Source organism: Tripterygium wilfordii, chromosome 17 (assembly GCF_013401445.1).
Source record: "Tripterygium wilfordii isolate XIE 37 chromosome 17, ASM1340144v1, whole genome shotgun sequence".
Classification (NCBI taxonomy): Eukaryota; Viridiplantae; Streptophyta; class Magnoliopsida; order Celastrales; family Celastraceae; genus Tripterygium; species Tripterygium wilfordii.
Window position 1 is genome coordinate 11,882,993 of NC_052248.1, and position 12,629 is coordinate 11,895,621.

At 36.2% G+C, this 12,629-nt stretch overlaps 1 long non-coding RNA gene across 1 annotated transcript; it reads right to left on the bottom strand.

Annotated features, from left to right (window-relative positions):
* Positions 1-992: 992 nt before the first annotated feature.
* On the bottom strand, positions 993-10,963 carry LOC119981727. Its single transcript, XR_005464236.1, has 3 exons — positions 3,813-10,963; positions 3,454-3,533; positions 993-3,275 (listed from the first exon to the last, which is right to left on the bottom strand). It is a non-coding gene; the product is annotated as an uncharacterized LOC119981727 (long non-coding RNA).
* Positions 10,964-12,629: the final 1,666 nt, after the last annotated feature.

The following is a 12,629-nucleotide window of genomic DNA, read 5'->3' on the forward strand; positions in this document are numbered from 1 at the left end:
AAATAGATGTTTCCTATTAAGTATATTCCATGAAAAGCACAAAATTTAAACGGACTTGCCCATTGAGCGCTTGTCACTTTTTCCCAAAGCCAAAGTCCTCTCCCACCATTCATTAAATCTTTTTCATTTTTGAAATTCTAAACCAAGTGTACAACAAAGGCTCCAGAATATAGATGTTATTTCCTCATGTTAGCATGTTTCACAAAAAGCACCAAATATAAACGAACCTGCCCATTTAGAGCTTCTCACTTTTTCACCATGCCAAATCCTCTCACACCATTCATTTAGTCATTTTTCATTTTTGAAATTCCAAGTAAGTGAGTAGCCAAGGCTCCAGGAACAAGATGTTATTTTCACAGGCTAGCATATTTCATGAAAAGCACAAAATATAAACGGACTTGTCCATTGAGTGCTTCTCACTTTTTCCCCATGCCAAAGTCCTCTCATAGTTCATTCATTTTTTTTTAGTTTTTAAATTTCTAGCTGAGTGTGCAGCAAAGGCTCCACGAAATAGAAGATGTTTCCTCAGGTTGGTATATTTCATGAAAATCACAATATTTAAACGGACCAGCCCCATTGAGTGCTTTATACTTTTTTCAGATGCCAAATTCCTCTCCTACCTACCTTTCATTCATTCCTTTTTTTTTTCAATACAACAAAGGCTCCAAGAAATAGATGTTTCCTATTGAGTATATTTCATGAAAAGTACAAAATTTAAACGGACCTACCCATTGAGTGCTTCTCACTTTTTCCTCATGCCAAAGTCATCCCTCACCGTTCATTAAACCTTTTTAAGTTTTGAAATTCCAAGCCAAGTGTATAGTAAAGGTGCCAAGAAATAGATGTTATTTCCTCATGTTAGCATATTTCATGAAAGAGAATGGGAGATAGCCTGGTTGGTCAAGTTATCTGCCCAGGACCTTGAGGTCCAGGGTTCTATTCTCACCAGGAGGGTTTGGGATTTGGGTAGTTTTCCATCCGCTGTGGTGGCCTTCATGCCCCTCGAGCATGGCTTAGCGTGTGTGTGGCCTGTGGGCCTTTCAAAAAAAAAAAAGAGAGCATATTTCATGAAAAGCATGACATAAACGAACTAGCCCATTTAGAGCTTCTCACTTTTTCACCATGCCAAATCCTCCCGTACCATTCATTCAGTCTTTTTCATTTTTGAAATTCCAAGTCAAGTGAGAAGCCAAGGCTCCAGGAACTCGTTGTTATTTCCATAGGCTAGCATATTTCATGAAAAAACACAAAATATAAAAGGACATGTCCATTGAGTGCTTCTCACTTTTTTCCCATGCCAAAGTCCTCTCATAGTTCATTCATTTTTATGAGTTTTGAAATTCCAAGCCAAGAGTACAACAAAGGCTCCACAAAATAGAAGATGTTTCCTCATATTAGTGTCTTTAATGAAAAGCACAAAATTTAAGCGGACATGCCCATTGACTTCTCACTTTTTCCACACGCCAAAGTCCTCCCTTACCGTACATTCTTTTTTTTCCAGTACATCAAAGGCTTCAAGAAATAGATATTTCCTATTGAGTATATTTTATGAAAAGCACAAAATTTAAACGGATCTGCCCATTGAGTGCTTCTCACATTTTCCCCATGCCAAAGTCCTCTCTCACCGTTCATTAAATCTTTTTCCGTTTTGAAATTCCAAGCCAAGTGTACATCAAAGGCTCCAGGAAATAGATGTCACATGTTTAACATATTTCACGAAAAGCACGAAATATAAACAAACCTGCCCATTTAAAGCTTCTCACTATTTCACCATGCCAAATCCTCTCTCACCATTCATTCAGTCTTTTTCATTTTTGAAATTCCAAGTCAAGTGAGTAGCCAAGGCTCCAGGAACTACATGTTATTTCCACAGACTAGCATATTTCATGAAAAACACAAAATATAAACGGACTTGTCTATTGAGTGCTTCTCATTTTTTCCCCATGCCAATGTCCTATCATATAAACAAACTTGCCCATTTAGAGCTTCTCACTTTTTCACCATGTCAAATCCTCTCTCACCATTCATTCAGTCTTTTTCATTTTTGAAATTCCAAGTCAAGTGAGTAGCCAAGGCTCCATGAACTATATGTTATTTCCACAGACTAGCATATTTCATGAAAAGCACAAAATATAAACGAACCTGCTATTGAGTGCTTCTCATTTTTTCCCCATGCCAAAGTCCTATCATAGTTCATTCATTTTTTTTGAGTTTTGAAATTCCTAGCCGAGTGTACAACAAGGGCTCCACGAAATAGAAGATGTTTCCTTAGGTCAATGTATTTCATGAAAATCACAACATTTAAACAAACCTGCCCATTGAGTGCTTTACGCTTTTTTCACATGCCAAAGTCCTCTCTTACCATTCATTTTTTTCCAGTACATCAAAGGCTCCAGGAAATAAATGTTTCCTATTGATTATATCTCATGAAAAGCACAAAATTTAAACGGACCTACCCATTGAGTGCTTCTCACTTTTTCCCCCTACCAAAGTCCACTCTCACCGTTCATTAAATCTTTTTCAGTTTTGAAATTCCAAGCCAAGTCAGTGTTCAGCAAAGGCTCCAGGAAATAGATATTATTATTTCCTCATATTAGCATATTTCCTGAAAAGCACTAAATATAAACAAACCTGCTCATTTAGAGTTTCTCACTTTTTCCTTATTCTAAATTCCTCTCACAGGGTTCATTCACTCTTTTTCAGATTTGAAATTTCACGCCAAGTGTATAGCGAAGGCTCCAGGAAATAGAAGTTGTTTCCTCAAGTTAGTGTATTTCATGAAAATTTCATGAAAAACACAAAATTTAAACGGACCTGCCCATTGAGTTATTCTCACTTTTTCCCATTGCCAAAGTTTTATCTACCGTTCTTTCATTCTTTTTCAATTTTGAAATTCCAAGTCAAGTGTCCAGCAAAGGCTCCAGGAAATAGATGTTATTTCCTCATGTTAGCATATTTCACAAAAAGCACGAAATATAAAAGAGAGAAGAAAGGTCAAGAAACATACATTTTCATGATCCATGTGTCGAAGAAGCTTAATCCCATATAAGGTCTTTTTTGCATATATTCAGGTCTTTTTTGCATATATTCAGTTGTCAAATGCATTGCCGATCTTCTTGATCGCAACCTCCTCTCTTGTCTCCAACTTTACAGCAGTACTGCTTGACTTTTATTTTCCTTGACATTGTTGATTGTTGATGTCAAAGAAGGATTTGAGCCAAATGCACTGAAGGTGTAGTCATTTTTCTATCCACCTCAGCTTAGAGAAACAAAGTCTTATATAAAGAAACCATAGCAATTAGCAGATATGGCACAATTCAACAAATAAAGATAATCAAAATAATTGTATGAAATAATAAATTGTCCACATTAAATGAAAATAATCAAATTCAAAAATGACAACAGAGAATAAAGAAAGAATTAAAGGATAAGATTATTAGTTTCTCAAAATACCTGTCCTGTTCATATAATTATATTCGTTCCTCGATATCGACATTTGCCTCCTTTTTCTCCATGGGTAATTGTTCCCTGTCCTGAAATGAAATAAAAATGACATAGATGCACACAACCTTTCCCTGGCATTATTATTAACCCTTCTCGTGTCAATTTATTATTAATTATAAGCATAATATGCTAAGATTAACAGATCCATTCAAAGAAATTTGTAAATTACATGTTCTAAGCTAATCTACATAACACAAAAATCTTAGGTTGATGTTGAGTTAAACTCTGGAACCCATTTAGATCAATGTGAATATGAATATGAATGGTACTGGCTGAAAAAAAAGAGTAGAAAGCCAGATATCACTAACCTCTTCATCGGGTGAATCGTAACTGAAAACCAAACATCAAGACCATCACTTTCAATCAATAAGCCACAAGCCTTGGTCCCAGAAATAACCGACATAATTTCTCTCTTTAATGGTCTGTCAAGTCCCACCAGTGTTTTCCCTTCTCTTCAGAGCTCTATTGATTTATTCATTTTCATTGTTCCCCCACCAATCTCTCCATGATTCCAAGAATCAAAAACAAAAATCTGCAAGTAACTATGTTACCTGACCAGCTATGACATTTGAAATCCTCCACAATTCAACTCAGTTTGTTTCAGCACATACTTATATTTTGCATGGTTCTTCTTCATCTACTCTAGCCACAATTAGAGTCCAAAAATGCAAGCAACTAAACTTACTTGGAAAATCTGGCATCGGAATCTGGGTTTACAGGTAATGAGAATGGAGTTAATGCTCTACTGATGCTTTCAAACAAAACATGTCCCCTGAGAGCAGTAATAAACACTTTCATCAGTTTATGCCATATATTCTCAAGACAACACCCATTTGCATATCACTTGGAGAATGATTGCTTAAGACTTGCATCTAATTGGTTTCTGTTCAAAATTCAAGTCAATCGATTGACAAAGCAGTTGATACTAAACACTACTGTGCCTTATAGAGTCTGGTTTGAAGGAAGACAGGTTAGTTGGTGAATGAACATAAGTTATGAACTGAGGCTAAAATATCCAGTATACTTATTTTTGTGGTTTTTCCAAGTTGGTGGATGGACACAGATCTATGGGGACATCTTATCTTATGCAACGACTAGAGGAGCATCTCATGAAGCTCCATTCTCACAACCTGCCCAAACCCAAACCTGAGATTAACTTGACAAGCTGAACAATTTTCTTTCCCTTTTCTTGCCCATAACATGTGGCAAGAATTTGCACACCCTCATTCTGATGTAATTTCTTTGTGGCCATTGAACTTCATGAGATGAAACTATATCCATCAACCTCGAGTTGGTTTTTATCTGCACCCTCCACCATCATATCCTTCTCCAGAATACATCGTTTGCCCTTTTATCTGACCGCATTGCAAGTAATAAGCTCCTAACCCACTGAATTGTAATCTTTTCATTCTCCATGAGGAATGAGTTTGTTCCCATCTTCGTACAAATGGAACTTGGATATTCAATTAGCATCAATTTTGAATTTTGATTGCAAGCAATCGCACATAACCCTCCCAAGCTCCGCATTCTTTCACTATTGAGTAGTAGTTATAAAATATTCAACTTCCGTTAACATAAATTGTTCGAGGAAAAACCTTTGTGCCTTCATAGTGGCCATCCCCCATTTGGGAATGTAAACATGAATCTCTGAGAACACCATCTATGGATGTCCATGACACAGAGTGTCGAATGGTTGGCTTTACAACCCAGCTAGAGCTAACCTGTCAACGAGGATCGTGTTGGGAAAGAGAAGTTCGAGAGTAAAAAAGGGGTGATATCTGAATTGGGTTCGAGTGGGATTTTCTTGGAGATTCACAGAAGCACCAAGGCATCCCAAACAAAAAGCTGCAACAGTAGATCACTTGGAAAATAAAGAACAACAAAGCAGCTAGTAATACTAATACCTGAATCAAACAACCATCCTAGGCAATGTGCCCAGCCTCTCAGTTCCGCATGATCATGCATCAAATGTCAGCACATGTCAAACAAATGTTATGTCATGCATGCCACTTCCAGAATCTTACCACCCTCACAGTTATATACAATATGGCTAGGAGCACATAGGAAACAGTAGAAAAAATGAGTAACTCTTACTGTCCGGCAAATGATGACAGTTAAAAAGAGGCCATTATCATATAGAAACACAAGAAAGATAAGGAAAAAATGGCACGAGTGGAAGGTGACAAGTATGAACAGAACTTGCCCACAATCCAAACCCAGGATTCAAAGTTTTATATGCCATATAAAAGTTCTCCTAGAAGGAACACCAATTTCAACTCTGGCCTCGAATTCTATTAAGAGGGCATTTCTACAATTATTTCTACTTCTTGCCATCACAAAAGCTTATAACCTAAAATCACAAAAGCTATAAAACAGTTGCGTACGTGAACTAAACCAATACACATCTCAGAAAGTATGCTATTATCAAAAGCATAGTAAGATTTCTCAAAAGCCTCACTGCCAAATACTTCTTGCCATCACAAAAGCTTATAACCTTGAATCACGAAAGCGATAGAACAGCTGCGTACATGAACTAAACCAATACACATCGCAGAAAGTACGCTATTATCAAAAGCATATTATCAAAACCATAGTATTTTTTGACGATTGAGTTGTAGTTATAATATATTCAACTCTGCTAACATCAACTGTTCGAGGAAAAACCTTTGTGCCTTCGGCTTAGCTTTCCCCATTTGGGAATGTAAACATGAATCTATGAGAACACCATCAATGAATGTCCACCATACAAAAAGTGTTGAATGGTTGGGTTGTCCATGAGGATCATGTATGGAAAGGGAAGTTTTGCAATAAGAAAGGAGTGATCTCTGAATTGGGTTCGAGTGGGATTCTCTTAGAGGATCACAGAAGCACTAAAGGCATCCCAAACAAAAAGCTGCAATAGTGGATCAATTGGAAAATAAAAAACAACAGCGCAGCTAGTAAAACATGAATCGAACAAATAGCCATCTTAAGCAACATGCTCTGCCTCTCAGTTTTGTATAATCAAGCATAAAGCATCGGTACATATCGAATAAATGTGATGCCATTCCACTTCCAGGAGCTTACCCACACAGTTATGCACAATTGATTCAAGATTCACGAGGGGAAAAAAACTAACACATAATAAGGAAAATTGACAAACATGGCACAGAAGCTCATAGGAAACAGTAAAAAGACCTGTATAAAAATATAAATGAGTAAGTAACCCATGCTGTCCATCAAAATGACATTATCAAAGAGTTCATAGTAATCAAATCAGAAATCAATTACCTAATTTAATTTAGGTACCAGCTAGTATAATTAAAACATCAGTTCTCATCCAAAGTTAGTGAGGTACGAGGCAAGCTCTTCATGCAACATATACTTCTTTTCAATTGACCATAATAATTAACATCGTCGAAACCTATCAGAATCCACAGTAAAGAAACACAAGAAAGAATGTATTACAATCCTGAGGCACACTCCCTTTGGGCATTAGACAGAATCTAAAACATTTACGCAGGGCCTTTGCTGCACTTGGGATGTCAGAAAATTATGAAAACTCAACCATAAACAAGAAATGAGCTCATATCAATTTGTCATCATCTCATCCCTTTTTAATTAGTTCCAAAAAATGAGGCAAAAAATAGTTCATCTACACTTCACACATAAAGCTAGTGTGACAGTTCACTGTATTGATGCAACACCACATATAGCGACAGAGATTATAGTGGGACTTTTCCTCTGCCATACAAAGTCAAAGACTAATGAAACCTACAAGCATTTGGAAGAATTAAGTGTTCATCACACAAAGATAATTAATGGAAAATACTGATAAGAGTAGACTTTCATTACTAGGAAAAATCATGTCAAATTCCATTGAAATAGATGTTATTTCCTCAAGTTAGTGCATTTCATGAAAAGCACAAACTATAAACAGACCTGTCCCATTAATACTTCTCACAAACTTAACCAGATAGGCTGATATTTTGCCATCGCAAAAGCTTATAACTCAAAATCAAGAAAACAATAGAATAGCTGCGTACATGAACTAAACCAATACACATCACAGAAAGTACGCTTATTATCAAAAGCATGGTAAGATTTCTCAAAAGCCACACAGCTAAATACAATATAGAAGCATAAGTAAGCATCCAAATAGTAGGGTAAAAGTAAAGAAGGGGGTAAGTAGAGACTCCCTCTCAGATAATGCTATCTCATGCTACTTCCAAGAATACCACAAACCAGTACTTCACAGCAACCCTGCTGGAATTGAATACCCAAAGTAAATTACAGCCTATAACATGAAGCTACAAATACGAAATAAGAATTTCCAAACATCAATAACAAAAAGCCCCATCTGCATATGTGAAGTTAGGCCATTTGACAGGGATCAACCATCTCTTGCTATTAGTTAAATGGCAATTGTGCCAGCAGTTTTTCTTATTGCAGCATAGTTTCCTCCAGAATCAAGTAAACTAGGTTTAGTAACCAAGTAGGTTAATACTGCAACTTATAAGAAGTAGCTTCTGAAACTCAGAAACAAAGTACTTTTCATAAGAATAAGATATCATCATTGCTGAATCTGAATAGATCATACAAACAATTAAACAATGTAGAGAGAGCAACTGATAATTACGTTTAAGAGAGTAAATACCAATGCTTGAGGAGTTAACTGACAAGCGGCTCAAATTACAAAAGACACATTTTGTATCCAATCTCGCGTTCCAATCTCGCCATCTCTTGCTCCTCCAAGGCTACCCAAGTTTCAATTCCATCACCACATTTTGTATCCAACAAGACAATTTTGTTTGTAGCACTGTTTGGACTAGTAACCCATTGGGGTTTTCCTCATCCAAAATCAAATCCATAAAATGGAATCTTGCCCAAGCTTGAGCACACATAAGTATTTACTGAGTTTTCCCAAAGTTTTCTATTTTCCTTGAGGGACTTGCACATTGCCTCATACCGTGATTTATTCACGTCTTTATTATAGAAGTTCAATGAACTTCTGCTTATATTGCCAACCATCTTGTCTAGTTCCATCTCATCTTCCTCAAACACTTCTGGAATCGACCAAATGATGTTCCCCATCGTAACAAAGAGCACCTTTCTACTGCTTTGTTAAAGCAAAAACAGACCCAGCTTAGAAGTCACTTGTTCTTTGGCTAAATGGAGGTATGTACACTAGTCAACCTTAATGGATCATATAAATAAAAGGCTTGAAGACTGCACAATTAGAGGCCCAAAAGAATTCTCCCATTAAAGTTCACAAAAACGTGAAAAAGGTAATAGAAAGTAGAAAGTCCAAAAATAATAATATATATAAATATTAAAAGGCTTGAAAACTGCACAATTAGAGCCCCATAAGAGTTCTCCCATTAAAGTTCACAAAGACGAGAAAATGTAATAAAAAATCCATCATATCTTGCAAAATAGAAAGTAAAGTAGAAAGCAGAATGTCCAAAAACAATAATATATATAAATAAAAGGCTCGAAGACGGCACAACTAGAGCCCCATAAGAATTCTCCCACAAAGTTCACAAAAACGTGAAAAAAGTAACAAAAATCCATCATATCTAGCAATATAGGAAGTCCAAAAATAATTCTATATATATATAAGGCTCGACGACGGCACAATTAGAGCCCCGAAAAATTCGTTCATTAAGTTCATAAAAACGTGAAAAGGTAATCAAAAATCCATCATATCTAGCAAAATAGAAAGTCCAAAAACAATAATATATATATATATATGTATGTATGTATGTATATAAAGAAAACGCTCGAAGACGTCACATTTAGATTTAGAGCCCCGTAAGAATTCTCCCATAAAGTTCACAAAAACATGAAAAATGTAATCAAAAATCCATCATATCTAGCAAAATAGAAAGTAGAAAGCAGAAAGTCCAAAAATAATTTTATATATATAAGGCTCGAAGACTGCACAACTAGAGCCCCATAAGAATTCTCCCATTAAACTTCACAAAAACGTGAAAGGGTAATCAAAATTCCATCAAATCTATCACAGTCCCATTGGAGTTCATTAAATCATAAAGGGCAATGAAGATTCCATCATTAGTAGCAAAATAGAATGGATATAACATAGTCTTCAAATTTTTTTTGCAATTTCAGAAAAACACCAGATCGAATAGAATATGGATGGAAGACTACACACAATTACAGCCCAATTTGAGTTCATAAAACATCTTATAGAAATCTTCCTTCCTCAGGTCACAATCTTCTTCGTGCAGGAAAAATACAATTTAACAATCCCCAGGATGTCTCGAGACAGGTAGAGCAAGTATTTGCATTTGCATATTTCAATCACACCTGATAAAGTATCCAATACAAAAATTCCACTACAGGGAGTACATTTGCATTTACATCAATATCATACATTAGCCACTGTAGGGTCTACATTGATGCAACGTCATGCAAAAATGAAAATACTGGCAGAAAAATCTGGAATCTAAATTCTCAATGCCCTAATACGATGACAATCGTAAGCAAGTAGATCAATATCAATAGGCATCCTATCAAGCCCTCTGTAACTCGAGAAGGCAAGAAGATATAAACCCAACACTAAAACAGGAAAAATCATACCGTTATGACCAAACAAGTGACCAGCCCGCCATAAGAAAATAATGATTAACCCTTCCAAATGAACCAGGAACAACCAGAATCCCAATTGTCTTGATCGACAATAGAGTCCTCCGATTGGATTGGGTTGATCAAACGAAAGGGCACCAAGGCGAAACCCAACAGGAATTATTGAACCCTGGATCTCCCAAAAAGAGCCTGTAAGGAACAACAATCAGAACCTCGACTAATTTTCGGTCTCGAATTTAGAAAAGCAAAATCGGAAATAACCACAACCCATGAAACGACAAAATTGAACCTTGACAATCTCAAACATGAATTATCATGAATAATTAGTAAAACGTAAACCCACAAAACCCATCTTCAGAATCCGATCACGAGAAGATAAACTCCGTTATGACGATACAAGGGACCAAACGCCATAAGAAAATAATGATCAACCCTTCCGAACGGACCAGCGATAACACCAGAATTCCAATTGTCTTGAACGACAATCAAGGCGAAACCCAACATGAATTATGAAACCCTAGATCTTCCAAAATGAACCGACCAACAATCAGAACCTCGGCTTATTTCGGCCTCGAATTCCGAAAATGAAAAATCTATAAGAATCACCACCCACAAAAGCCATCTTCATGAATGATCATGAATATTAGCAAAACCTAAACCCACAAAACCCACCTTCGGAGTCCCATCACCAGGACAGCAGAAGATAAAGTCGGTGAATCTTTAACGAGAAACTCTATTTAAAGATCTTGAGATCAATATAGACGGCTAGGATTGAGTGACCGAGAACACCCACAATCAAGATCGAATCCTCCTAACGGATTGAAGAGGCGGTGGGGAGCGTCTGAAATTTGAATGAAGCTTAAAGAACCTTTTTTTCCCACACTTCCCGCACTGCTGCGTTACCGAAGTCTTTTTGGGCGGGGCTTTCTATACCTAAATTGGACAAGGCTTATTTCATAGCGGCCCAGAAAAGCAGCCCACAAAAGAGGCCCAAACCCAATCCGGATTTGAAAAGGCTCTAGGAGTCTCTATTGATGACATTGGTCCAATAAGGAAAAGGCCCAGCCCGTTTTTGGTCCAATAAGGAAAAGGCAAGTGTAAGTGTGTAACCCACGAACTCGACATTTTTTAATACTTCCATGCACTTTGCATATAAGCCTTTTAATTGATATTAATAGAAACAAAAAACATATAAACTTTTATAATGTTTTGAGAATATATTAGACTCGAAAAAATTAGAAATTATTAAATCATCCTGGCACACCATGTTATATGATTATCTGGTATACCAGAACCAATAAAATATTATCATTTCACGAGGAATCGGTGACAATACATAGGTAGTTGATAATAGAGATAAATAGTTTGTAATTCAAATTTCAAAAAACACCAATCACCAATCACCAATGAATTGACACTATCTCATTTGGTTTGATGCATCATATCAACGTGTTAAATGGTATGTCAAAACTACTGGATAATTACCCATAAAAAAAAAGGGTTTATGCGTACAATTGTCTTTGATGAGTTTCTTGTCAAAAGCAAATTACAGAAAATAGTTAGTTGGGTGTTAACTTCTCAATTTGTGCTTGAATATGAAACCGAGTACTTTAATAGTTAGGCTACAACGAGATTATGACTAATAATTCTCATCAATGAAGATCTCTTTATCTTCTCGACTTCTCTTCTGCCTGAAATTACCTCATATTCTATATGTGTATAATTGAGCAATAAAAGTAGGCGCAACCAAAAACCATAAAAGTTTTGATTTTTGACATTTTTATGAACATGATTTAAGAAAGTTGTTTAGGGCACCACGGGCATGAGTATTATTCTTGTAATCACATGCTTGACTTTAGTTCAATTTACTATGTTGTCAAGTTGAAAATTGTGTGCGCGGTGACTTGACGATCCGAGTTTATATTCATATTGAATGTTCAAAAAACAAACTTATATGACATCGTTCTCGATAATAAAAAAATACACGTTTGCTTGATTTTTAAGTGATGTCAATTGTGCGGTAATTTGTAAAAATTCATTTTTTTTATGCTATTTAAAATGGGTGTGCAAGCCCGGAGAGCCGATTAATGGGCTTGATGGATTTGATGAAGCTCACATGACATCTCCCCATATATAAAAAGACTTAACATTTTGTATGTTCTAAAGAGTGTCATGGGACTTCATGAGTATGATTAGAGCCATTAACAAAGCTGGGCAATTGAAGCCCATGCATAATTACTGAGAAATCTCATGGAGCAATTGTGTTCAAATGATGATGTATAGGAACAACCGAACAAAGACTTTGACTAGGTTTGTGTGTAAACAAAAAAAAGAAAAAAAAAGAGGAGAAATCCATAGCTAGTTGTTGCTTGAAGAGCAATTTTCTTTGCCTCTAAATCATTCCCCATAGATCTACTGATCATAACCACATTGCCCATCTAAGGATTTGTCAAAAAAGTCGGTCTACAGTCTACATTTCTTTGCCTGAAATATTTGCATGTCTGTGCTACTGCATCAGATTCTCTCCTTTCAGATTT